At 45.1% G+C, this 27,777-nt stretch overlaps 1 non-coding gene across 1 annotated transcript; it reads left to right on the top strand.

The window, feature by feature from the left end:
* Positions 1–19,005: 19,005 nt before the first annotated feature.
* Positions 19,006–19,213, top strand: LOC129401196 (small nucleolar RNA U3). Its single transcript, XR_008628146.1, has one exon. It is a non-coding gene; the product is annotated as a small nucleolar RNA U3 (small nucleolar RNA).
* The last annotated feature ends 8,564 nt before the right edge of the window (positions 19,214–27,777 follow it).

Genomic DNA, 27,777 nt, shown 5'->3' with positions numbered 1-27,777 from the left:
TCCACCTCCTCCTCCTCTTCCTCTTCCTCCTCCTTTCTTCCTCTGCTTTTTCAGACATACAGTGTCCTGGCACCATCCTACCACCAGTGTCAACTTCTCTGCACTGTGTCCCCAGGTTCCCTCCCACCCCACAGCCTGCTTTCTCGGTTGCTGTGGTTTGGATCTCATGCTCTTGGTGGTTTGGATATAGAGCTCCCCATCACTCCTCTCCATCACTGATGCACTTTGAGTCCTACCCCTTGTTATTTACTGTCCACCTCTTTTTTATTTTTTTTTAATTTTATAAAGTAGTTAACAAGCAGGGAGGGCATTTGCCTTGCATGCGGCGGACCTGGGTTCAATTCTTCTGTCCCTCTCAGAAACCCTGGCAAGCTACTGAGAGTATCCCGCCTGCATGGCAGAGCCTGGCAAGCTACCCATGGTGTATTTGATATGCCCAAAACAGTAGCAACAAGTCTCACAATGAAGACGTTACTGGTGCCCACTCGAGCAAATCGATGAGCAATGGGATGACAGTGACAGTGATACAGTGAAATATTCAAACACCAATCCCACCACCATTATACCTTTCCACTACCATATTTGGGATGTGCCCATCCCAAGCCCCAATCCCTGTCCCAAAGCAGAACCAAAATAATATATTTTGTATTGTCTGTTATGATTACTGAAAATGCTATAAAAAAGTATCCATAGAGGAAACAGTGTGAAGATTATTCTTTTTTGGCAGGGGCCATTAAGACATTATTTAGGATATCACTAACATGTTGTTAAAGGTTGAGTGATGTGAGCTTTTGTATATATATCTGAAAATATGTATCACTGTATCATTGTTATCTTGTTGTTCATCGATTTGCTCGAGCGGGCACCAGTAATGTCTCCATTCGTCCCAGCCCTGAAATTTTAGCAGCCTCTTCTTACTCGTCTTTCCCAATGATTGGAGCTTTTTTCAGGGTCAAGGGAATGAGACCTGCTATTGTTACTATTGTTACTGTATTTGGCATATCAAATATGCCACGGGAGTTTGCCAGGCTCTTTCATGGAAAACATGTATATAAGCATATATACATATTTCCCTCTATGATTGGTTACCTACTATTTGAACCCCATCAAATGTGGTGTGGTATTCTTGGAGAATGGGTAGGGAGTGTCTTATGATGTGTCCAGGAATACATTAACTCATGCGTGAGTCTCGGTCCGAGCGTGTGGGGAGCGGCCTTAAGCATGACGATGGTTGGGTTGTGGAGGTTTTTGGCTGCCAGGACTGGGGTCCTTTGGTGCAGGGAGGAGTCTCACCAGCCCCCTCTGGGGCACCCCTAGTGAAACAGCCTGGTGCAGGGTCCGGAGGCATGGCTATAGCGGGTTACTCTCCACCTCTTCTTGCTACCCATCCCCCTTAATTTCTTTCCCTCTTTGTCAGTCTTCTTCCTATGATCTCAAGTCAAGGCTGATGGAGTTACCCTCTTTTAATACCTTGCATTCCCTCTTCCAGTTATTTTGTATACCACAGGTAAATGAGACCATCTTGTGTTTGTCTTCCTCCTTCTGACTTACCTCACTTAACATGATATCCTTTAGCTTCATCCATACTGTGGCGAATTGCATGATTTTGTCATTCCTTACAGCTGTATAGTATTCCATTGTGTGTGTATCTTCATAATCTGCTCATCTGTCATTGGACACCATATTATTCCATCTTTTAGCTATTGCACTGAACACTGTAATGAATAATGATCTGATATGTCCTCTTGGATGCACATCTTTGTGTCCTCTAAGGATAGATTCCCATAAGTAGAATTTCTGGTTCATATGGAAGCTCAGTTCTCAGTATACTGGGTCACAATGATCAGTTTACTGAGAAATTTCCGAACTGTTTTCCACAGGGCTGGCACCAGACAACATTCCCACTGATGAGAGTTCCTTCTCCTCACATCCCCGCTAACACAGTTTGTTCCCAGTATGGTGTGAGATGATATCTCATTCTCACTTGATTTGAATCTCCCTAATAATAACAGTTTCTCTTCTTACATCATGGAAACGTGATGTCACGGTCTCCTCTCTTCCCCAAGTGACAGCCTCCCGCCTGTCTCTATAGCCCTGTGGCTGATCTCCCTGCACAGACTTGCATGGCATGGCTCTCCTACCGGCAGAAGGGGGACGCAGTGGCTCTGTGTAACTCTTAATGGACAGTATAGCACAGTAAGCAGGAAAGCCAAGTATGACCATAAAGTGCTCCGCTGACTTAAGGATAGAGAGGCCATCCTCCTTGCAAGCCTGGAGTCAGACTTCCAACTGTCCTTGACTGCCCTCTGCTGGTTGATCTCAGATGGTGCGGGTCTGATTCTTCACATTTAGAGAATGCTGGGGAATTGGGCATTCCCCAGCATTCTCTAAATGTTGACCCAAGAGTCCCTGAAAGGAATCCTTCCACACCAATGGCTTCTGCGGTCACACTTGTGAGCCCCGTCATTGCATGGTTGGACCCGAATAGAGTTTGTGAGTTATTATTCTGAGCATCTTATAGGGGCGAGGATGAAGACCACTTTCTCCATGCCAGGGCCAGCCTGAGAAGGTGAACAAGGACTCACAAATCAGTGCTTCCGGGACTTCTAGAGAAATAAGGTTCTGTGCAACACTGAAAAGTTACTACCATCTTGTCCTCTTCATGATAAAATAACTGCTTTAATTTTCTGGGGTGTTCTTTGTTGTTGTTGTTGTTGTTTTTCTTTCTTTTTGGGTCACACCTGGCGATGCACGGGGGTTACTCCTGGCTCATGCACTCAGGAATGACTCCTGGCGGTGCTCGGGGGACCATATGGGATGCTGGGAATCGAACCTGGATCAGCCGCGTGTAAGGCAAACGCCCTACCCGCTGTGCTATAGCTCCAGCCCCTGAGGTGTTCTTTAGGGTGGCCTGGAAGTCAAGTTTGGGGCAAATTTGAGCAGAACATCTTGGTGGGTGAATTGTGGGCATGGAAATTTATGTCATGGTGTGTAGTAGCAGAACAAACATCCTGCTTGTTTGCTGGGGACAATGATGTTTGGCAAGTTAAGACAGTGATGACAAAAATTTCAAGGGGACAGAGAGGAACGACCAGCAGGACTAGGTGTGGCATGGGGGATAAGGAAGAAGAGAGAGGGCGAGCAGCTCACTGGGAAGGTCCATGCCTCCAACATTACTAGGTCTCAGGTGGGAGAGACTGTACGGGGGTAAATGCACTTGCCATGCTCCTGCCCACCTCAGTTCTATCCTAGTGCTGCCTATGGTCCTCTGAGCACTGTCAGGGATCGCTCCTGAGCACAGAGCCAGAAGTAGCCCCTGAGCCCTGCCAGGTGTAGCCCCCAGGCCAAAAACACAAATAAAATTGAGGGAGGTGGGACTTGCAAAAGAAGAAATGCATAGCAAGGCAAGGCAGTGGCTATAAGAGGACCCAGTTTAGGGATTGACGTCAGGGGCTGCAGGCAGAAACTGAGGCAAGACTAAGAAAACCAGATGAGTTAATTCCTTCACTTAAGAGAAGGGCAATTCTCTTCTCACCGTTTTTTTTCTTCTCATCGTCTTAAATAGAAGCGTAGATGCTTGCTTTCCAGGTGTTGAAGCCTGTGCCAGTCCTATGAATGTTACTTCCTACATCTGAAAAGAAATTGAATGCATAGAATTTTGAAGAGGTGGGATATTCCAAGAGTAAATACCTAAGTAAATACAAATTTTATTAATACCTCCCATGATGAGCTGCCCCGCTTACCCCCAGGTATTCTGAAAATTATATATTATTATTATCCTCCTTTTACAAATGGGGAAATTTTAAGATCTTTGAAGTGATGCATGCACACTAGCTGTGTTCACATTGCAAGTCCATAAATTTGGATTATCATGTAGCATTTATTCTCTGGATATCTAGGAATGCAACTTCTTCAATATGGCACAAACCAGTACAGTGAAAAGATGCAGTGCTATGTTGTATGTATTTGGGACTGTTCGGTAGAGGGAGCAAGCTGATTTCTCCCTAAAGATAGGGGCAACGTTTGGAAAGTTCTGACCTTTGTAAGGAAAAGGAACTTTTGGTGTCATTCTTCAAATTCCCAGCAGGTGTCGCTATGTCACCAGCCATCCCACACCCTTCTCTGATACTCTTTGAAGGGTTTGGAGGAAAAGTTCAGGAAACTTCTTTACGCATCTACAGTTTTATCCATGATTTTTCAGCGCTGTATTTTGTTTAATAGTACAGGCAATATCTTGGAAACTTAAAAAATGGAAAGTCCTGTTTTTGACAGTAGTCAGCGATTCAGAACTGCTCTGAAGCAATTGTTACACATTAAAACTGTACCACGAAAACTAATTATCTAATGTTTCCTTGCCAATAGGGCCGTATTCTTGGGGGATAAACTCCAACAAGAATAGTGAGTTCTGTGTTGAAACTCCAACAATAGTGAGTTTTGTGTTGAAATATGGAATGTAATCTAGGTAAAGAGAAAATGAAGTGAAATTTATCAGTTATGCAGGGGTGGTGGGCTGGGGGGTGGGGGTAGGAGGTTTACTGGGTTTTATTTTTTTTCCTCTTTTTTTGGTGGTGGAATATGGGCACTGGTGAAAGGACCGGTGTTTGAGCATTGTCTAACTGAGACATAAGCCTGAGAACTTTGTAACTTTCCACATGGTGATTCAATAAAATAAAATTTAAAAAAAGTACCATGATTTGGGGTGGATTTTCTCTCATTTAAAAATGTAGTTTTCGGGCTGGAGAGATAGTACAATGGGTAGGATACTTGCACGCAGCCTACCCGAGTTAAATTCCTGGCACCACATACGATCCTGTGAGCACTGCAGGGAAGGAATCCCTGAACACACCCAGGTGTGACATCGAGCTCCAAAACTAACAAAAGTGGAGGTGTTCCACATGGAACAAAGTTGTAGTGTTGATTAATAAGAAGCAAAGTGAGAGGCTGGAGCGATAGCACAGCAGGTAGGGTGTTTGCCTTGCATGTGGCTGACCTGGGTTTGATTTCCAGCATCCCATATGGTCCCCTGAGCACTGCCAGGAGTTAATTCCTGAGTGCATGAGTCAGGAGTAACCCCTTGCATGGCCAGGTGTGATCCCTCCCCCCCAAAAAAAGCCAAAAAAACAAAAAGTGAAGTGATAAATTAAAGAGAGGGGGGAAACGTATGCTGATCCCAGTGCTAAGAACAGACCTGTTTCACTCTAAAAAAATGGGTGAAACAGTTCTTGAAAAAACAAAAGATTTCTCTTCAGATACAAGGTCTCACATGGTACCAGGAGATTTTTATTCTCTTTGATTTTAGCCTTATCTTTTCCCTCTGAAAAACCTTTGAAGTGGATGTTTTCCTATTTGCTGTGCTAGTGAGAGGACCTGATTTTGGCCCACATTTGTAGGCCAAATGGCCAAATATTTGATGTTTTTGTACCACTCCCTTCAAGGGATGAAGTCTCTTCTTTGTTTTATTAGCAATACAAAAGCCAGCCTACCCCTTCTCGGGGCCCCTGCTGGAGAAGGGAAATTGCATTATTTATCCTCTTGGAAGGAGCATAAAAGCAGTTTCCCTCCCCAAACAATGTTTTCTAAATGTTCTCTCTGATTACGTGGATTTTTTCGTCTGCCTGCTCTACCATCTATTTAAAAAGGAGTTTTCAAACAAGTCAGTGCAGCAGGAATACAAGTGTTCCCGGACAAAATGCAGCTATCCACAGGCCTGGAAGTGAAGTGGCCTCCTAATAAATATCCCGTGTGTAGAGCTGCAGGCTTGGGAGGTCTGTTTGTGTTTGTGGGAGTTTACAGCATCAAGTCCAAGGGAATTCAGAGAACAGACACTTAAAATAACACCCATAAACTCACACTAACTGTAACATACTCAACAAGGCCTGTTTAATGTGGTGTGATTTTTATTAGGTAACGTGTTGCATGTTAAGTCAGAGACCCAAACACAACGCGATAGGCAGAACTTGGGATAATCCCTTTCTAAATGTTTAACAAGAAAGAAAGCTGAGAAAACCTCTCATCTGAATGGGATAACAGAGATTTGAATGTGTGTGTGTGTGTGTGTGTGTGTGTATCTCTGTATGTGTGTTTGTGTGTCTGTGCATGCCTGTGCATATCTGTGTGTATATCTGTGTGTTTGTATGTGTACCTGTGTGTGTTTGTGTATGTCTGTACATATCTGTGTGTATCTTTGTGTGTGTGTTCGTGTTTGTGTGTGTCTGTGTGTGTGTCTGTGTGTATATCTGTGTGTATCTGTGTGTGTTTCTGTGGTGTATCTGTGTGTGTGTGTGTGTGTGTGTGTGTGTGTGTGTGTGTGTAGGGGGAGGGTGCTTCCCATCAGTGCTCTGTGATCAGATCACTAAAATCAACAGTCAGATTTCTAGAATTCTAGCTCCACCCTCTTTGCTTCATGAGGAATACAACTCATGCTAGCAGGGTGTTTGCTCTCTGCTGGGACATCTTTGGGGTGGGGGGGGGGTGTGCCTTCCAGTCATCAGGAGAGCAGTTTGTATTTGCTGAAAATTATCTCTGTTTACCTAAGCTCCAGGTCAGCAGCAGAAAACCCAAGGCTTTAAAATGTCCTAGGGTCACTGGCCCCTGCAATGCAGAGTTTGGGCTTCTCCAGTGGATTCTGTTCAGATCAGAGGTACAAGAGATGCCAGTTTCCGGGGAAACCGGAGATTTCTTTGGTGGGTGATTTTGTATTCACCATGTGTCTGAACAAACATCCAGTGCAGGAGATGTCAGCTCCACTTCCTTTATCAACTAAGTGGAGGAATGCAAAGTCCGGCTTGTGAAGAAAGTGTCCAAGTATTCTCTCTTTCCTGGTCTTTCTCCACCCCACGTCCCTTCATTAATGAGGATCCAGTACTTGAAAATGTTCTGTTTTATCAGTGAGTATGAGAAACTTTTCCACTGTTGATATTAAGCAACCACTTATTTCCCTAGCTCTTTGTGGGATAAATCCTTGAAATCTACCTCCCTAGGAGGACACAAAATTAGACATTGAGATCTGACAAAAAGATATTGATGGGTAACCCACCTCCGTTCCCTTAAGGAAACGTCCATTTGATAGTAAAGCTGCCTTTGAGAAGTGGGTGTATATTTGTAGCAATCTTTGGATTGTATTCTCCCGGGAAACACTTTGTAGTAGACAAAAAAGCACTATTTACTTTTCTAACATCCAGTTAATGCACATTCTCCATCTGTAGAAAGAAGTAATTATTAATGATTCCACTGTGAATAGGCAGAATGGCAGACACTTTTACTCTTCACTGCACTAAATGGAATTCACCATTAATGAGGTCATTATTTTGTCCTTTCCAAAGCAATCATAATAACCTGGCATTAATTGCTGGATATGACTTATCTCTAGATGCAACAAAGAATTAATCACTTGTTATCAAAGGTATTCATGTTTCCAGAGCATAAAATGAGACCACAATCTCTTTCTCCATGCCAGCCCTTAAAGAAAGTTTACAAGAGATCCCTTCACTGCTGATGTTTTATCTCACAGGTGATCATCAGACACTAAATTCTCTTTTGATATCCGTCCCAATTTCCCTCACGATGGAGTACAGCTTGCTCCGGAAAAATTTAAAATGCTTTTGCTAGTTATAACTTAAATTGCTTCCCAACTTTTTAGGAAGAGGTAACTGTAGCTGATGATGATAGGGCCAAGGAGACAGTTGGAGAGAAAGAATCATTTTAAAGTATTCCAGATGTGAGACCAGGCCCGGGGAGGGGAGGGGTGAGAGGGGAAGAGGGAGAGAGCGAGCGAGCGAGAGAGACAGAGTAGAAAGAGAGAGAGCGAGAAAGAGAGAGACAGAGAGAGAGAGGGGGAGAGAGAGAGAGAGAGAGAGAGAGAGAGAGAGAGAGAGAGAGAGAGAGAGAGAGAGAAAGTGTTTGTCATAGAGCCAGGCTGGGGGGAGAGTGACAGGAGGAAAACTGGGGAAAAAAATACACTTAGAGGGATTGGTGTTGGAACATTGTATCACTGAAACCTGACAGTGGACAGCTTTGAAACTCTGTATCTCACAGTGATTCAATAAAAAAAAATTAAAGTATTCCAGATCAAATAAGGAGTTTAGGATCTGGTGTCATAAATAAACTTGAGAACATGCATTATGAACAGCCATATTTTTACGATCTCATCTCCACTAAACAAAACAATATTTTCTGGCACCTGTACACTCAGGGCTTCATGTAGTTCTTACAGAATTTTCTTTCTCTTTTCGAGATGGAAGATAATTACTGAATGTGATAGAAACTTTATAGCCATTAAAAATAGAACGGAGAAATGTTACCAGACTGCAAAGTTGTTCAAAATAAATACGAATCAGTATTCTGCATCTATCTCTAATATTGTTTGGCTTTGTTGGATTCCAAGAGGATTTAGGGATCTTTTCTCTTGATTCTTGAAAACAATATTTTAAAAGCTTAGGACAATATTGCCAAGTCATTGCCTTTATTTTAATTTAGTTGAAATATGGACATGTGCGATTAAGTTTTTTGTTTAAAATGACTAAATATTAGAAATTTCAAAGTTCTATTTTGACTCTAGCTAATTCTAGCTTTAGCTGAAGTTTTCTTTTTCTAAATAGCCTTGGCAGTGTTTACTGAACTTTTGGTTGGTTTAAAGAGAGGGAAGAGCATCCAAAAATGTAATGGTAAAAACAATAATAGTCTCTGGGCTCCTAGGAACTTTCTCATTCATCAAGAATTATTGACTGCTTTATTACTGGGTGAGAAGAATGAGAGTGGGAATGAAATCAGATGGATGGGGAGCCTGGTGGTGTTTGTTCCACCTCAGTTTCATATAGCTTTGGAAGATTTGATCACTTGCATATTTAGTACCTAGATTGTGGTGGTAGTAACACAAGATTGTGGTGGTACATACATGTCCAGTAGCAAAAATTGCTTGCATTAATTGTATACAGTGTTCTATACATCAGTATTTAAAAAAAGAAAGAAAACCCCACCCTGATCCCTTTTCCTTTAAGTCCGCTGAAATGTTGAGATCTGAGAGAGAGAGAGAGAAAGAGAGAGAGAAAGAGAGAGAGAGAAAAAGTGGGAGCATATGATAAGTCCACAGAGATCTTTTGCCATTTAAATCTGAATTAGATCAGCTTTGATTGTCTCCAAAGTTATCCTTTTGTAGTTCAGAAATAAGGTCTATTTTAAGATTTTGCAATAATACTGTACTTATTATTTTATTTTCCCAGTCTAAATATAACATGATATCCATACCCCCTTTGTGGGACTGAAGTAGTCCATTTCACAATTGCACTGTGGAAACGGGACCCTGATTCTGGCCCAGCTTTAGAATAAATGCTGTGTTCCTTTTCCCCAGAGTCAATGAGCCTCAGTCTATTAAGTTTCAAATTCAGCCAAGCTGTCCTTTGCCAAAGAGACAAAAGTGTGTGTATGTGTGTGTACGTGCATGTGTGCGTGTGTGTGTGTGTGTGTGTGTGTGTGTGTGTGTTGCTTGCCTTAGCTAGCCAATTTTGAGCATTAGCTTTGTGCCAGAAGTTTGCTCAGCAGTTTAAAAGCAGCATGTCAAGTGCTTCTTATAAAGTCTGTGTTGGAAACTAGCTGTATTCTTATCTTCCAGATAAGCTGAGACTCCAGGTGCCTAACTTACAGTTCAATATTGTGCAGCTGATCTGGACTTTGAATTCAAATTAGCAGTAACCCAAACACTGGTCTAATTTCCATGCATTGATCTCATTAATCCTCACTCACCTTGATCCCTAGAGGTACCCTTACATTCCCATTTCACAGAGAAGAGAAACCAAATCATAGATGGGGTGATAATGGCTCTCTGTGGTCCTAGGGCTCTTTTGTTTGTTTTGAAGCCAATACCCTCATAAAAAAGAATTTCATGGTTGAATAAATCTGGGAATTGCTGTTTGTTCTAGCCCTTTATTCTAGTCCCTCAGTGAATACACACCAGACTCACCAGTGGTCATAAGAAATCCTGCTCAGTTCTGGTTCTCAAAAATTTATATATCACAGGAACCCATTGAATACATCCTTTCTCTTAATATCCCACAGAAAAACACACATCTCACAGAAGTACTCCGAAGGTCAGACAATTTCAGCGTGGTAGGTTTCTGGGAAAAGGAACCCCAGATGGTGTTCAGGGCAGAGCACTGACCACTAAGTTTTAAAGATCACATTTCTTTTTTTCTTTTTGGCTTTTTTTCTGCGGGGAGGGGGGTGTGTGTGCATCACACCCAGCGATGCACAGGGGTTACTCCTGGCTCATGCACTCAGGAATTACTCCTGGTGGTGCTCGGGGGACCATATGGGATGTTGGGAATCGAACCCAGGTCGGCCGAATGCAAGGCAAACGCCCTACCCGCTGTGCTATTGCTCCAGCCCCAATCACATTTCTTTTTGCTTGTTTATTTGTTCTGTCTTTTGGGCCACACCCATGATGCTCATGGGATATATGAGATGTTGGGGAATCTAATTCGGGTCAGCTGCATGCCACGCCAGCTTCCTACCTGCTGTGCTCTCTGACCCCTCTAAAGACCACATTTCTGCTCTCCCCTGACAGACCAGCTCTGCCCTTTCCAACAGGAATATTTTTCTTTGGATCCTCTTGGTGACCTCAAGCTGGGCTGGGAGACAGGAGCTACTCTAGCAGGTGTAAAGGTGTCCACTCCAGACGGTGAGTCCTGTACATCCCATGGATGACAGGACAGTCTCCAGGACTTCCTGCTGCCTCTGACTCTATACTCTTTCCAAACATGCCCCTGCTTAGGAAACAGGGATGTGGGCTGCCCGGACCCTCCTGAGGCATCTACGTTCCTCCTAAATTAGGGCCTTAGTTCTCCAAATCTGGTTCTCAAAACTGGGAGCTCTGCTGGGAAGCAGTAAGTGTGGTTGGAATTCTGGAGCAAACGCTCCCCTCCCCCCCACCCCTGGTTTTGGATCACTGGTAATGCTCAGGGGTTACTCCTGACTCTGCACTCAGGAATCACTCTTGGCAGTGCTGGGGGTTTCAGGAGGGACCATATGGAATGAAAGGGGAGGGGTGGAGTGTTGAACAAAGGTCAGCCATATGCAAGGCGAATGCTTTACCCACTGTACCATCTCTGGCCCCTGGAACAAATGATTTGGTTTGCGCAACCCCTCCCCCCTTCCCGGGGCAGGACAGGCCACAGGTCTCCCTGGGAGGGCAACAGCTCAGGAGCTCTGCTGAATAAGGATGCTTGGGAGCAGGTCCTCAGGCCAAAGGCAGAGCTGAGCTAAAAGGGTGGGAGTGGAGGGTTCTTAAATAATTACAAGCGCTTTCAGGAAAATGTTAGCATTTATCTTGCAGCTATGTATATTGGCCTCCTGGAAACAGAGCTGTTTGTTTTTTTTTCCCCTCTCTCTTCTTTGTGAGCTGTACGAAGAATCTCTGAATCTGTGGCCAATGTGGACTTTCCCCTGAGCACCCCAGCCTGCGTGGCCCACAGCAGGGCCCTTGCGGGGCTATTGAGAGACACGGGTTAAACGAAGCGCTGCTCAGAATTCCAGGCGGTTAATGGGCAAAGGAGGCGGGAATGGAGAAAGCAGCTGCGGCTAGTGGAATACTGCTTTCGTTCCGCAGCTCTCCTTGCGACCATGGTGTCTGGGCACTATCTCAGCGCACAAATATCCCAGTCTTCAACTCGGGGGAAAGGAATGGCTTAAGGAGCCATTTGTCTTTTGTTATTAAGAACATCCTCTTTCTGACATGCTCTAGACAGCCTGGCCAGCTCAGGCCACTGAGGTGGGCTGGGTGTTGGGATGGTGGCTTGACCCCCCCCCAGTCTGATGACAGCTTGAAAGGTCACTTCACCCCTTTATCCTGCTGCCTAGTGCCTGGTCATGACCGAGAATGGCACATGGTGAGGGCTGAAAAACTCTAGACCCTTCCTTTTACTACTGTCTGGCAAAGACAGAGAGGTGTCCAGACCAGGACCCTCAGACTCAGGGACACTTTGGTGTCCACCCCCTTCAAAGGGAGAGGTCCAAAATCTTGAGTCAAGATCTTCCCGAAGAGGCTGCAGAAGTAATATGGTCGTAAGGCTTTGCCTTGCACGCTGTTGGATATCATTGGTTTGTCCTTTCCCCCTTGCCACTAGGAGCTTAGGTTTATCAGTCACACCCATCAAAGTGCTCCCGAGTCACTCCCATTCTTTTGTTTATCTGTAACCAATTCTACCAGTTTATCTGCTCTTCCCTTAATCAAACTCTGTTAATTGGTAAGGTCAGAACTTCCTAGGACACTGAATATTATAACATTGCCTTTCTCTCCTCTTTATGCCTTTTGAATAATTTACTTTAAAGCTATGTCTTTTTTGTATAGACACAAGAAGACAATATTATATTTTTATAACTTAAGACTTAATTGGCCTCGATATTCCCTCCTGGGCATCTGCTTTCTCCACTTAAGCCTCAGTTGCCCTCAGTTCCTAGCACCCCAAAGTAGGGTCCCCGACGTGGGACGGGAAGGATCCAGGGCAAGCGGTGAGTTATGTGCTACCCTGGCATCGAGATGGGCCTGGCCAAAGTGCCTAATTCTTAACTATAAGTTAAGAGCTTGATCATAGACAAATGCTGTCATGATCCAATAGTAATTATGAGACTGGGACCCTGCCAGGGATAGGAAAGACTGATCTGGCCTGAGCACTGTAGTCTGAGATTGAGATGGCCCCAGGAGAGCAATTCTATAAGCTTTAATGCATCTCTTATTGTGTCCATACAAAATAATTAATATTATGAATTCTTATATGTTTGCTGGCTGAGGAGAAGAGAAACACATTCATGGGACTCTGCCCTTGGGTGGATCCTCCTGCTGAAAGAGAATTAAGTCCTAGGAGAAGCATCCCCTGAGGGAAAAGAACCTTACCCTATTGCTGACCACACCTATGTGTATGCCCCAACCCCCACATGCTGTGGAGATTTAACTAGGCTGTAAGAGTGGGTTGGGGGCCAGATCCACGGCGCCAGATCCACTGGGGCCAGATCCACGGAGCCAGATCCACCGGGGCCAGATCCACAGGGCCAGATCCACGGGGGCCAGATCCACAGATCGAGAGAGAGACCGAGAGCCGGGAGAGAGGCAGAGAGAGAGAGAATGAAGTAGGATGGGGGAGAAAGGAGCAGGAGGAGAATCAGAGGAGAATGGAGATGGACATGAAATAAACCGATCGAGCAACCAGTTTGGCCTTCTTCCTTCCTTCACCTGCCTCGCCGCCTGCGCGCCCTTTCCTTTTCTTTTTATTTTTACACACACGCAGTCAACCTGGCACTGTATATGGTTCCTGAGCCCCACCAGGAGTGATCCAGAGCCCCGAGTAAGCCCCGAGAAAAATCCGGCACACCCCTAAACAACAGCAACAGCAAAAATTAAGAAAGGAAAGAAAGCTCTGCTCCCACATATTTTGATTCCATTGGCTCAGGGTGAAGCCGGGGCATAGGCGATTGACAGAACTCCCCAGGGAAGTTTCGGGGTCAACCCGGGTTGGGAGCCATAATCTGAGACCATGGAGGGTTTTGATGGTCATAAACATCTCAGTATCCACCAACCACTGTCTCTCACTCTGAAGTGAGTCCTCTGGGATCCACGAGGTTGAAGATGCTTCAAGTTTCTTCCAGAGCAGAATGTTGCAGAACCTCCAAGATGATTGATGCACAGCCTAAAAGCCCCAAAGGGGGGTAGGGAGGGGAACACTTCCCACAATGCTGGGACTCCTCATCTCATGGAGAGCCCAGGAAAGGCTACTGCTCAGCTTAGGGTTCAGGTGAGCCTCAACAGGTGGGTATACACACCGTCTATCTGCCTCCCACAGCAGTTCGTGGTGCCTGGTCACACCTCTCTCTGCTCTTCAACAATCCTTGCCTTGTAGAATCAGCAGCCATTATCATGCTGTTGAGTTTTCTTTAGCTGTAAAGTGATTTAAAAATGTTTGGAGGCAGGCGGGGGAGAGAGTGTCATCACTGAGCAATAGCACAGCAGGTAGGGCGTTTGCCTTGCATGCGGCCGATCCAGATTTGATTCCCAGCATCTCATATGGTCCCCTGAGCACCACCATGGGTAATTCCTGAGTGCAGAGCCAGGAGTGACCCCTGCGCATCGCCCGATGTGACCTAAAAAGCAAAAAAATTAATAAAAATTTTTATTTGTTTTTGATTTTTGGACCCCACCCAACTGTGCTCAGGGATCTCTCCTGGTGGGCTCAGGGGGCTACCTAGGGTATTGGGGATTGAACCTGTGCCAGCCTGGTTCAAGGCAAGTGCCCTCCCTGCTGTTCTATCACTCTCACCTCCACCCTGGTACATTTTAAATAAACAAAAACCCCAAGCGGTCCCCTGGAACGACGGAAAAGACGTTCTGTTTTTTGTCTTTACCATCACTTGGTATTGTTTATTCCTGATCTGCTGTGTAGGAGTCTGTAGTGTCGTGGGTCTGAAAACACACGCAGCTCCCAGACGGTCCCTGGAAACAAACGCTTTGTGCGCCAAGCTGCGTCCCCGTGTGTCCCCCGTGTTGGAGTCTGCCAGTGTAGCTGGGAGCTTTTAGAATTAACTTCCATGTAAAATATCGTGTTTATGAAAAGATAAGTAATAAAAATGGGTTAATGGGAAGCATGTGTGTGTATGTGTGTGATTGATTTATTTATCTGAATCATTTGCTTAAGACTTGGACCAACAAAAGATTTGAGAACCAGTTTATCACTGACATTGCTGCCCAGAGAGAGAGAGAGCATGATAATAAAAAGCAGACTGACTTTTAGCCAGTTTAATTATTGTTTGAAATTCTCTATAGACAATGAACCCCCTCATTCCTCTCCCCCCTCCCCCCACCTCCTCACAGCCTGTTCATTGCGAAGCATTCTTGTATACCTCTTTATACAGCCAAGGTCACAGAAGCGAGCAGTGTTAGCTGGGATGAAAGTTCATGTCCTCCAAAGATAACATCAGGATCTCTCTCTGTCCCACTTGCTATGAATAATCCATTTGTGTCTGAAAAGGCTTTAGAAACATTAGGTGAAACTTCCAAATCACCGTATAATGAGCAATCACAGCATCATAATCTGAAATGGAAGAGTCAGCCAAAACGCCTATGAGTCCATTTGGTCCCGTGCGTGTCGAGCTTCGGATCATTTCAGCCTAGAGGTCTGGGGGACATGTGTCCCTTTAGAAAACAGAGATTGCCTTAGCTTTAATAAGAAGAAAATTGTTATTTCATTTTATTAACAAGAAGCTTGTATCATACTGAAAAATTCATTGTCTGTGTTCAGCTTGAATATTGTATTCATTATGTTTCCTAATCTGTGTGATTACTACCTGTGTAATTTGATGTCTGGCATCTGCGATCGGAATTCTTTCAGCCTATTATATTTCCCTTTTTTTATGTAATGGAGGATAAGATTGGGACATGGAAAATTACTGCAGACTGCCTAAGGCGAATTGCAGCCAGTCGGCAGCTGGATGGAATCGAGAAAGAGGTGAAGTTACGTGGGGAGTCAGAGAAGGTGCCTCCAGGTTTTCGCTCCCTGTGACAGCCTGAGCAGGAAATGGACTTGGCTACATTTCCAGTGTGGTGAGTGGCCATTCCCAGATTGTTTCCCGTAATTCCACTTGGCATTATTCTTCCAGTGACATTGTTAGGACAAAATACATGGAGTGTAAGCCCAGCGTGAGGAGGCATAGCAGGGATCTTCTTGCTCCTCATCCCAGAGGCCAGAACGAAAGCACTGCAAGTGGCAGAGTTAGAAATTATTTCAATAAAATGAAGTACCCACAACACTTCACAGAATAAAGAAAGAGTGATTCAAAATATCCTTTCTGGGACTGGAGAGATAGAGCACCAGGTAGGGCATTTGCCTCGCACCCAGCCAACCCAAGTTTCAGCCTCTGTCCACCATTTGGTCGCTGAGCCCTGCCAGGAATCATCCAGGAGTGCAGAGCCAGGAGTAAGCTCTGAACACTGCCCGGAGTGGCCCCCAAATAAACAAGCAAACAAGCAACAACGACAAAATTCTTTCCTTTTCCCTAGCTACAAGTGGCAATTTCATTTAACAAATAATTTAAGTTAGAAGTACTCTAAGGTGGAAAAAGCAGAAACACTGAAATAAAATATATGTAAGTGTGAATCCTAAGTCTGACCCATACTGTAAACAGACTAGATCTCATTTCTTTTAGTCAAAAGAGGGATTTATTATTATGTCGGCCACATAGAACTATTATAATATTACATAAAACCATATATGACTATGTAGGTCACATGTCTATCCCATTGATGGATTTCAGTAATTGACTAGAATTATTTAGGTCTTATATCCTTGGGGCCAATGGCTCATAAATTCCAGAGCATTGATTAGGCATTGCATTACTTTATCTATGCTGAGATAGAAATTTCTAAAGACTTTCTGACTAGTGTTGCAAACCAGTCAGGAATGTGGACTCTTAAACCATCCAAACCCAGATGTAGATCTTGCTTGGCCTTTTTGCATCTACATGGCTTTGGGAAAGTTTTTTTTTTTTTTTTTTTGTCACTTAGAGGCACAGATTTCCCTCTCATTCACATCAGGACAATGAAGGCATCTACCTTCAAGTGTTGTTACAAGGACTCAATGAACTGGTGCCTAGGAATGGCTCAGTACAATGCCTGGTACATAAGCGTTACCCATCATTCCAGCATGTGTATGTGACGGTAATGGTTTTCAGTTTTGGTTTTGGTTGTTTGGTTTTTCGATGATGGGCTTGGTCCAACTGGATTCTTCTCCACACTTCATTTAGTTTGGTTGTTAAAAGCCCAGTGGCCTCTGGTGCAAACAGCGTCAATAAGAATGCCTGTGTTGTCTTCACTTCCCAAGTCCTCCCCTCCTCCCTCACTGCCGTGCAGTGCTTCTCGCCTTCCTGTTTGCTGTCTCTCCCTGCACCAGGATGCTGTTCCCATCCACTCCAGGATTCATGACAAATAAGGAGGAAACCAGGAGCAGCACTTTTCTTCCATATCAAAATCACCATCCCTTGCTGGTCACCTCTATAACAAGGTGAACCCCCAGGGTGCCGTGCCTGGTAGCACAGAGGGACCAGTTTGAGCTTAGTCTCTGCTTGGGTCCAGCAAGTGCTCGGGGAGCCTGGATTTGGGGGAAGAACCTTCTGCCAGACCCTCACTGAGGACCCTGCTCAGCATGGTAGTCTGTCGTCTGGATGAGCCTGTGGCCTGAACCCCCACTTCCTTCCCTACGGAGAAAGAGGACAGGAGATAGACTTCAGCTTCTCCTGTGACACCATGAAGGACCAACCCTGTCCCTTCTTCACCTGCAGCCTCTTCTCCACCAGAGGTTGGAGAAGTGACACCAACCCCACCTGCCCAAAGAGAAAGTTTAGGAACAGTTTGGTAAGGTTTGAAACAAGGTGATTGAGCTAAGATTGACCAGCTGCAGGGCTCTTGAAGCTCTCTGTTTCCTCAGCTGTAAGTTAAAGATTATAAAGGTATATACTTGTAGAGCTGTTTAGAGTACTAAGTGAAAAATATTTATTAGAGTTTTGGAACAGTGCCTCAATAACTCAGGAAATGAGAATTGTCTTCTTTTCCATTCTATTCTCTCTACCCTCTGTTTCTTTCATGTTAGAGCTTTTTGAGATTGGTTTTTGTCTTATAATCAATGCTATGATAAAATACAGTAAAAATGTGTGATGTATTGATGGACACATATTTGTAAATTGCTTTCTATATACTTTCTTTTCTTTTTCTTTCCAGTGGTGGGAATCAAGGCCTCACACACGCAAGGCATACACACTGCCACTGAGCCACACCCCCAGCTATCCACATATTATCTTATTTAGCTAAATCAATAACTTCATAGAGTTTGCATTATTCTCTCTAGTTTGCTCATTATGCTGAGGTTCAAATTGGCCAGGATGACTCCAAAGCCAATGCTTTTCAATGATCCCTGACCTCACATCAATAGCACCAAAAGTTGTTAAGTAAGAGAGACTTGTCTTTGCTACACACTGACCTCTCTCTTTATTGATTTACTTATTTAATTAATTTTTTTTTTTTTTGCTTTTTGGGTCACACCCAGCGATGCTCAGGGGTTACTCCTGGCTTTGCACTCAGGAATTACTCCTGGCAGTGCTTGGGGGACCATATGGGATGCCGGGGATCGAACCCGGGTCGGCCGCGTGCAAGGCAAACGCCCTACCCGCTGTGCTATCGCTCCGGCCCCTTATTTAATTAATTTTAAAAAATTTTTATTCTTTATTAATTCACAGTGATATACAGTAACAAAAATTTCATATTTGAATTTCAACCATAAGATCATCCAACACCCATCCCTTCACCAGTGCACATTTTCCACCACCAAAATCCCCAGTATTTCCCCTTTCCCCCATTTTCCATACCTCTCCCCACTTGTGTGGCAGACAATTTGCAAGGTATTCTTTCTCTAATTTAGTTACTTTAGTTATCTTTCAAGACTAGTCCTACCTCCCCTCATAGCTGAAAATACAATTGCTAGGCAATGTGTTTTGTATTGCTTGTTATGGTTATAATGTCGCGAGGCCGTGAAAGCAGCCAAGTGGGTGCGCTTTAGGAATTCTAAGATTTTAATAATTAGGGTCTGAAGAAATTGCTGCCGCAAGTTGTTCATGTCCGGAGATTCCTGTGTGTGTCTCTGGATCATGGCCATGTGGGTGCTGGTGCTCTTTTTTTTTTTTTGCTGGTGCTTCTTGATGGCTTCTAGAAAATGGTGACTGCTGGAGCTCTTAGAGGGCAGGTGGTGTGACGGCACCTGCCCCCATCTGGAGTGGCCCAGCAGAGAAGGCCTATTGCAAAGTCCCGGGACATCTCTGCCGCAAGTTGCTCAGGTCCGAGATTTCTGTGTGTGTCCTGAACGTATGTTTTTGAGTACATGTGATAACAATCTCCAATCACTGCTCAAGTTATTTGAACTGGGATGCCACATCAACTGTCAAATAACAGCAACTGTAAACCATGTGCAAGAATTCAGACCAAAGAATATACTCTCAGGGGTCATTTCTGCAGCTCATTACCGCAGAAGCTTCTCTGATTCTGCAGAACACCCGAAACCATGAGAGGAGCCAGAGGATCATCTCCTGAGCATGGAACCTTTCCTAGGTGTTGCTTTGGCAGCTGCCTCTTAGCACTGATGATCATTCTTCTCTTCCCTAGGAGAGGGACAGGATGCAGTCTGAGCATTGTTTTTGCGCAGCTGTGTGGTTTGGAGGAATAGTCCTGGTCCCCATGTACTGGAGCCATCTTTGTAGAAGGTTATGGTCGCCGGGATTCCATCTGGAGAAGGTGGGGAGAATGCACTTGCTCCATCTGGGGCACTCCGGTGTTATCGGATCAATTTGGGGTCCAGAGCATTCTCCGCCAGCCAGAATTCTTCACTGCTGAGTGTGATAAGATTTTTTAAAATTTTTTAATGAATCACCATGAGGTGCAGTTACAGACTTATAAACTTTCATGCTTATGTTTCAGTCATACAATGATTGAGTGCCCATCCCTCCAGCAGTGCCCCTTCTCCACCACCAAAGTTCCCAGTATCCCTCCACCCGCCCAATCTCGCTCCCCCTCCCCCAGCCTCTGTGGCAGGTGCATTCCCTTTTACTCTCTCTCCTTTAGGGTGTACACTCTGATCTCTCTTACTAACGCCTGTCTGTCTGCCCCCAGCACGCTCCCCAGTCCTTACCTGAGGCTGAGAAATTCACTGGGGACATTTTCTCCCAGTCTCCTTTTCCTGCTCCGCTACCAGCTCCATTGGCCTGTAGCCTTGTGATCATTTGAAGCTGTCACGACTCACTGGGTCAAGTTTCAGAAAGGGTAATAATGAGGGTAAATATTAATATAACACTCACTGCGTATCCAGCTGTTTTAAGCTCTTGGCATAAAACTCATTCAACCTCACAACAGCCCTATGAACTGGAAACGCCCGAGTCACGTTTTCTAGAGGAGGAAACTGAGGCACCAAGAGGATAAAGTGGCCGTCCAAGTGATGCAGCAGCAAGTTTCCTGTTGTGTTTCTGGCACTGTACCCAGAGACCTCTTTCATGTTCTATTTCAGCTGTTCCTGTGTGCTCCCAAACAATCACAGACATATCTTAGTCTGCCTCCTCCCCTCACTCAGCTGCCTCCTATCTGAGAGCTGCCTGCTTTAATAGCTCACAAGAAACTCTTCCACTGGGAAGCTAGTCCTCTCATGCTCCTCAGATTCCTCAGGATCTATTAGAGTTTCTCCAGAACGGTATAGCCCTATGAAATACTAACAGGATTTCATTAGGGAAAACATTGGCATAGATAGTTTTCTGGAGAATATAAAAAACTACAGTACAAAGTACAATTTATATAGTTATTATTATGCAGCAATTTCCCTATAAGTAATGACCAGCCCAAGAATGCAAAGAGGACACCTGAGACTCACAGCCATTTTCTTCAAGACAGCAGGTCTAGAAGGCCCTGCCCACTCAGTCCTATTAGATATCAGCTATGAAATGCTTGTAGATCTTTTCGCATCACTAGTCTTAAAATTTCAGTGTATACTGACACTATTTTGTGGATATTGTATATGAAATCTGTCCGATAGAACTTTCTGAAGTGATAGAAATGTTCAATTACTGGCCTTGTCTGCTATAGTAGCCCAAGGCTATCGAACACTGGAAATACGCCTGGCGTGTAACTAAGGAATGGAATTTTTCGTTTCAATTTGTTATGATGAATTTAAATTTAAGTTGCTCTGCATCCACTGACGACCATATTGGGCAGCACCACACTCTGTACAATGTGAACCCTCATTTGATCCTTTCTCTCTGCCATGAGTTTAGCTGGGTGACCATAGTCTGTTGTTGCCTTTTGTCCCGAGAAATCCAGCTTCATTTCATGTTGTATCCTGTTTATTTCTAGTTATATCATAATCTTTCTTGCCCTTCATCTACACTCTGCTCTTTCCCACGTTGTTCCCGTGCTCCTTTCCCTCTCTGCCTTCCCTTCCTCCTGCTTCTCGAGATCCAGCCCAGTCCTCTAGCTTCTCAGTTTTTGCTGCCTGCATCTCCACCTCTGATTGAATTACTAGTTGTACAATAATATTGTAATCTGTGTATGAAGATCACTTTTCTGTTGCACGCTTGAAGACAGAGCTTTTTATCGAGCATCTTAGAAGCTAAAACGTTCTCTTGCCATTTCTCCTTAGTGCTTTTAAACAGAAGAGGTGTGGCATGCACTATGTCTGAGTTATCTATTTACAGAGAGCAGATGACTTCAAAACAATAAACCATGATGGTCTTATTTTTGATGGGTCAGGAAGTTAGCAGCAGCTTGGCCAAGGGTTTCCGGGTCACTGTTTCTCATGAGGTTGCAGTCAGACTGCCAGGGAGAACTCAGTCATCTGAGCCTGAGGTCATGTGAGGGTTTGCATAGGGAAGGGTCATTTCCAGGCACATTGATGTGATTTGTCAGGAGGCTTCCACCAACTACAGGATAGGATGTTCACTCAGTTTCTTGCCCTTGGGGCTTCTCAATGGACTGCACAGCTCTCCTCAGCAGCTACAGGATGGCTTCTCCAACAGTTAGTGACAAGAGAAGAGAGATAGTTGACACATAGAAAGAAACCAAAATGGGGGCCATAGTCTTTGAGGTCTCAAAAGTGGCATGCCATTCCTTTGCCACATTCTCTTTCCACACAAACCAACCCTGATGCAACGTCAGAGTTGGGGAAACAAGAGGGTCTGAATGCCAAGAGGCGGGGACCTTGGGGGCTGTCTACCACCCACTATTGCAATATGAATGTCAGCTAAGGTGACCCTTAGACAAATGCAGTAATTGTATTGAAGTCAATGAGTGAGAAAGATTCAGAAGCATTCTCAGTATTGGGCCCTCAGCAACCAACCCTGTCACACCACCCAACTTCCCGAGTGAGGGAGAACACAGATGATGAAACTCCCAGACCTCAGGACCTCTGTCTCATCAATAAGCCTCTGTATCCTTGTCACCACCCGATGACACTGTCCAAGCAGTTGAACCTTTCCAACTTCTCTTTGGTCAAAGTCAACACTCTAGTCTCTTCATCCATAAAATGGGTATGTTAAAAAAAACACTTCCTTAGCTATCTAACAGGGATAGTGTGAACCCAAGATCATTTAGTGGAAGCACCTGGTAGCCTGCCATTCACCTCAGTCATATCTGGGTAGACCTTGGTAGATCTAATGCACTAATTCTGAGGTCCCCTCCTTGGCCCTCCTCCTCCTCCTCCTCCTCCTCCTCCTCATACCTGCTTTCCCACCAGTGTGCTATTCTCCTTGGGGCCACACATAGCTTTTGCTTTAATCAATCTGACCAGACCAACTGTTTTCTTTTCTTTTCTTTACTTTTTTTTTTTTTATTGCAGCTAAAATTCCAAGGGCTGCAGGGGGAGAGCTGCTGAAAACACTACAGGCCTTGGGCATCACTTCAAAGCAGCTTTCATCATTCTTCACACGCTGTTTTCAGGACCCTTGTCTGTTCTCTCCCGGGAACCAGATTCTTGTGGAGATTTTCCTCAGTGATATCACTATTTACAGAACTCTGGCCTTGCACATCATGTTTATATCTGATTTGTACATGTCCACATGGATCATAAAGTTTATAAGGGGGTTAGGGAGCTTTTCCTTGTTTGTAAATCTCTCTCTGTGGCCTCCTTCCAGGGGTGGGAAAGAAGGAGGCAGGAACAGGGAGGAGGAGCAACTGGGAAGGAGAGAAGGATTGGGAGCATGAGTTCCTCTTCTCCTATTCTGCCACTTTCTTGCCACCTCCTTGTAACTGTCCTCCCTTGAGGTCAATTGGACCATACATAGAGCAGAGTGGGAGCAGGGAAAAGCTGAAAACTGAGCACCAAAAGCAGGCAACACAAATGCTCTTGACCTTCTTTCTCATCTGTTAGTTGGTGGTAATTATGGTGCCTGCTCATGAGACTATTCTGAGCATTAAACAAGGAATAACAGAAAGCATTAGGCATGGGAAATAGAAAACAGCAAAATAGCAACACATTTAAAGTGGGGTGGGGGACAGTGGCAAGGACCACCTTCTATGCTATCCATACACTGTCTAGCCTCTGTCCCCCAAGGGAATCACTTAGATGACACTCAATCCTCCTTGAGACCTTAACTACTCAACACTGTTCTCAGCTTAGGCACCTGGATATCCCCCAGACCCAAGGAAGAGCTGAGAAACCACCTTATCTTTCCACGCATAACTTTTGCAGTTTCGATGCTGAGATTTGTTCAGTGCCAAAGTAGATATATTTTTGAGTGCAACTATATGAATGGCTCTGTGAATGTTTCTGGATATTTTGCAGGAAGCTATTCAGAATTTTAAAAATGAGTTTTTCATAAATCCTCACCCCTTCCCCCAACCCTCTGCCCTTCTTATAACAGGAAATGTCTGCAGGCCAGTGGAGGTACACTGAAAGAATAATGGATCAATAATAATTCACCACTGGTCACACAAACTCCCTTGGTAGCCTCCACCAATTGGAGTCCAGGAAAGTCATTACGGGATGTGTCCACCCAGGCAAGGCAAAGGAGAAAAGATTGTGAAATTATTTTTTGAATTGCTTCCAACTATCAAAGTAGGCAACCTGGAGTAAAAGAAATTTGATTCTTGAATTATTTACAATTGTCTTGAGGATGTTCTTTTTTCTGAAAATGAAGTGTTAGCCTCCGCGTAATCGTCATCATTCTCGAGAAGGTAGCCAGTGTGATCTTGTAAGAATACAGGTCTGCCGAGGCAGCCCGAGTTATAAAGCTTCCTTGACCCTTCTTTCTCCTAAGGCTGAAAACAGCAGCAAAGTGTGGTTTTCCTGCCCTGCTCCATGAGACGAGGCCCACCTCCCCACCCTCAGCCCACCCAAGGCTCAGCTCCTGTAAGTCCTGTCCTCCCCTTCTGCAAGGTCCTTCCCTAACTCATACTCATCCTTTGATATTATCCCCAAGATACCTTATTCCAAGAAACTTCCTTGCTATGCCCCAGCCCACCCAAATCACCCAGACCACCTAAAGACAATCTAGTTATGAGTTGTTGTCTACATGTCCCTTTGCACAACCGCTCAGAAAGGACCCCAGGTGTTGCTTTGCCTGTTGTACCTCTTGACTAATGTGTGTTTGCTGAAATAGGGGCCTTGTTCTCTCTGTCCTCCAGCAGTCTGAGAGCCCCAGAGCCAACTAGGAGCTTCATTAATATTTGTTCCATGATTGCTGGAGGTGCTGTTGAGCAGATATTTCTCCCTTTTGCCATGGCTTGAGAAAACGAATGTGGCCTACATCAGGATTCCTGAGGACTCTAGGAAGTCCCCAGCACAATAGAATAAGAGTGTTTTAGAAATTGAAAAAAATATTGGATTTTATTGGCCTAGCCCCTTCATTTAACAGTTGAGGAAACTAATGAGCAACTAGGCTAAGGCACTTAATTATCTAATTAGGGTAGAGGAGATCCTGAAAACCCCTATTGTGCTCACCTCCCATTAAGTGACTAGATCCCTAAAATGCCAAATAAACGCGTAATTCAGATACCGCCTTCATGCCGAAAGGGCTGTGATGCGACCCCCACCCCCGCCACTTGCCCAATCCTGTCTGTTGCTGCGGAGACACAGTCTTTATGGCATTATCACTCTCCCCTATTCTGATACCACTGAGAGCTCTTCCTTTGAGCTCTCTGTTGCCATAGCAACCGCTCTGTCCTGTACATCCACATCATTGCCCACAACTGCCTGGGCTGAGGTGGAAGGCTGCCAAGCAAATCATAGGCAACTTATTTTTTTTTTTTTTGAGTCAAGAAGGCCGAAAGTCTCAGATCCAGTTCAAATTATTTGGAGAATATGTGTGTCAGGGACACTTAGCATCAGTTCCGATGGGAAGGCAGATAAAAGCTTGATTTAGGATGCGGGTAGGGGAGGCACGGGGCCTCAGCCACAGAGCTTGGAGAGCTCTTCCAGAAGCTCTTTGATGTGAAGGAAACTTTGGAAGTTGCATAATTCTTGTGGGCGGCCCAGACACAAAGGCAGCGCAAACAATGCAGAGAGAGGCCAAATGTGCAGTTTAGTTTGTCCTTCTCTCCTCTGCTCCGCCTTCCCTCGTCTTTTCCTACAACCTAGGACCCAAAGTGTAGACTTTGTTCTGAGCAGAAAGACATCAGTGTCACAGAAGTAAATTTACAGGGTGGTTGGGCTTGGCGTGTGTTAGGTGCTGAGAGGGGTCCTGTACAGTAAGAGAGGTGGTCAACACACTTATAGCGACTAATGCGGGGGCGGATGGTAGCCCAAGGCAAGTTCTGATTGTTTGCGATCTCCCATCTCAGGAGAGAGAAACAAATGCCTTACAAATTGGTCACATCCCATTTAACTCGTATTAATTTACATCAGCGACCCCCAGGGCTAGCAGGCCTTATTTTTCTTCCTTTTGTTTCTCCTCCCCATCCCCCCACCTACCACCCAGTGACTTCCTCTTTTTTTCTTTCATCCAATAGTGTCAGCCTGACTGTTTCTAGTTTGCTCAAATTTTATTTTCCTATTTGACTGTTGAGCTTGCCAGCTCCCAGCTCTTGCGCGTTGTAAAAGCCGCGCTCCACATGCCCCCTTGCAGCCTGCTTTCCATCAGCTTTGCCTAAATCAAGTTGCTGGATCAGTCCCGTGTGTTAGCAGGATAATAACTTTCCAACGCAGGACAAAATAGTGCATAGAGAGTGTTCAAAGGCTTGAGAGATCCCTTTAACCACAAAAATGAGAAGAGAACGTAATGGATATACAAGAGTCCCCTGATGGCAATCTCCCTGCTGGAAATGTTCATGAATTACCTGTAATTTACCTCAAAATGTACCATATGTCGGACTGCAAGATGCACTTTCCTTTTTTTCACTTAAATGGGCTGTTAGTCAGACTGCCCTCCCCCACCTCTAGCCTTGGGAATACATACTGAGAGTAGTTTGGGGAGAAAGACCCCATACAAGATTCACAAATTAAAGTAGGCTCGTAGTACCAACTGAACGCTTTGTGCAGGGGAAAAAAAAATAAAATTAGGTGCGTTTTCCTCCTTCATACATGGCCTGCCCCCTAGTGGTAGGAGGAGAAGTTTCAAGACTGGAGGAGAGAAGGCGACTCATCTCTGTTTGCACCAGCTCCCTTCCAAGGTTTCATGCAAGGGACTAAGAGGAAAACTCCCATCCTGGCTTGGTTGATGCAGCCAGGGGACTCGCAGAGGCCTCTGCCAAGATCCAGAGAGGACCCGCTTTCAAGTGACGCAGGCCACCCCCTTGCCTTCTGCAGGCCTCTGGGCTGCCTCCCACGTCTCTCTCCAAAGAAGCTTCTGAGCATATGGTTTCTAAGAGCACTGGGCCACGCACTTGTTCAGCTCTTTGGATATCCCTCAGAATCTCTGTTTCTGAATCCCTCAGATGCAGAGATGAGGGAGCCAGGAAGGAGTCCGCCAGAGCCGACCCTATTTCCCACCTGAAGCCATGGCCTCGTCACTAGCCTTGCCACATCTGCATTTTTGAAGGGAAATGTCATAATATCGCTAATCAATAGCAAGAATGACAGGCCCATTTGTCAAGAGCAAGCCAGCATTGCAACTGCTGTCCTCCTCAGCATCTTTCGGGCGTTGCCAAGGGAGCCCTCGGAGGGGCCAGCTGTGTGGCTGCTGCAGCCCCTCCGAGGCCAGGGGACAATTGAGAGCCACCGGGTGGGGAGCAGAGGATAATGGGGCATAATCTTGATGCTTCCCACAATTGGGGCCAACTGAGACTGAGAGCAGAAGGAGTAACACCCAATTTCTAAACATGATAGGCCAAAGCACCCCTACACCTTTGGGGCAGGGGCGGTGGTGAGAATCTCCTGTATCAGGGAGTCTATTGATCCCTAATCCAGGGAGCACAGCTGTGTCCGTGTTTCTCTTCAGCTGCAGATGTTCCTTTCCGGTCTGTTGGTCAGAGGGACAAGCAGGGCCTCTCAAAGGGGAGTGGAGAGAGTTGGAGGTCGGGCTGTGGACTCCCCGCTAATGACAGGGGTTTTCATCTTTACTCAGGAGGAAAATGTATTCTGAGGTGAGAAATGGCAGCAGCAGACCGCAGTGGGCCCAGGCAGGCAGCGGGCGTGGCCGGGCTCACCGTGGCAATCAGGGCGGTCATGCGTGGGCCTGGGTATGTGCGGAGGTGACAGCACTGAAGTGCCCTTTCCCACCCCACCAAAATAATGTGTTAATTAGAAGATTAATCTTAATCAACTCTCGTATCTCCAGCTTTAATTGGACCAGGTTATTGCTATGGCTTTTTATGCTTGGGGGGATCCCCAAGTCCAGAACTTGTGTGTGAATGGTGTGAGGGAGCAGATGCTGATATTAATGAGGGGCATTACTGAAACATGGGCAACTTTCTTCACACACTTCCGCCCCCTTTCCTTCTTCATGGTGGCCTTAAAAAGAGTGATGTTCTAGGAAATGCCTCTTTTCTTCAAGGCACCTCCAATTTCATGCATTAGAAAATCTCCAATTTAAGAAAATGATATTGTGGTGTATTGTTAGTTAGCACTGTTGCAATACTACAGCGGGTAGGGTGTTTGCCTTGCACGAGGCCAACCCGGGTTCGATTCCTCCGTCCCTCTTGGAGAGCCTGGCAAGCTACCGAGAGTATCCCACCCGCACAGCAGAGCCTGGCAAACTCCTCGTGGTGAATTCAATATGCCCAAAACAGTAACAACAAATCTCACAATGGAGATGTTACTGGTGCCCGCTTGAGCAAATCCATGA

The sequence above is a fragment of the Sorex araneus genome, chromosome 1 (genome assembly GCF_027595985.1).
Source record: "Sorex araneus isolate mSorAra2 chromosome 1, mSorAra2.pri, whole genome shotgun sequence".
Taxonomy (NCBI): Eukaryota; Metazoa; Chordata; class Mammalia; order Eulipotyphla; family Soricidae; genus Sorex; species Sorex araneus.
This window is presented reverse-complemented; position numbering and strand designations above follow the sequence as displayed.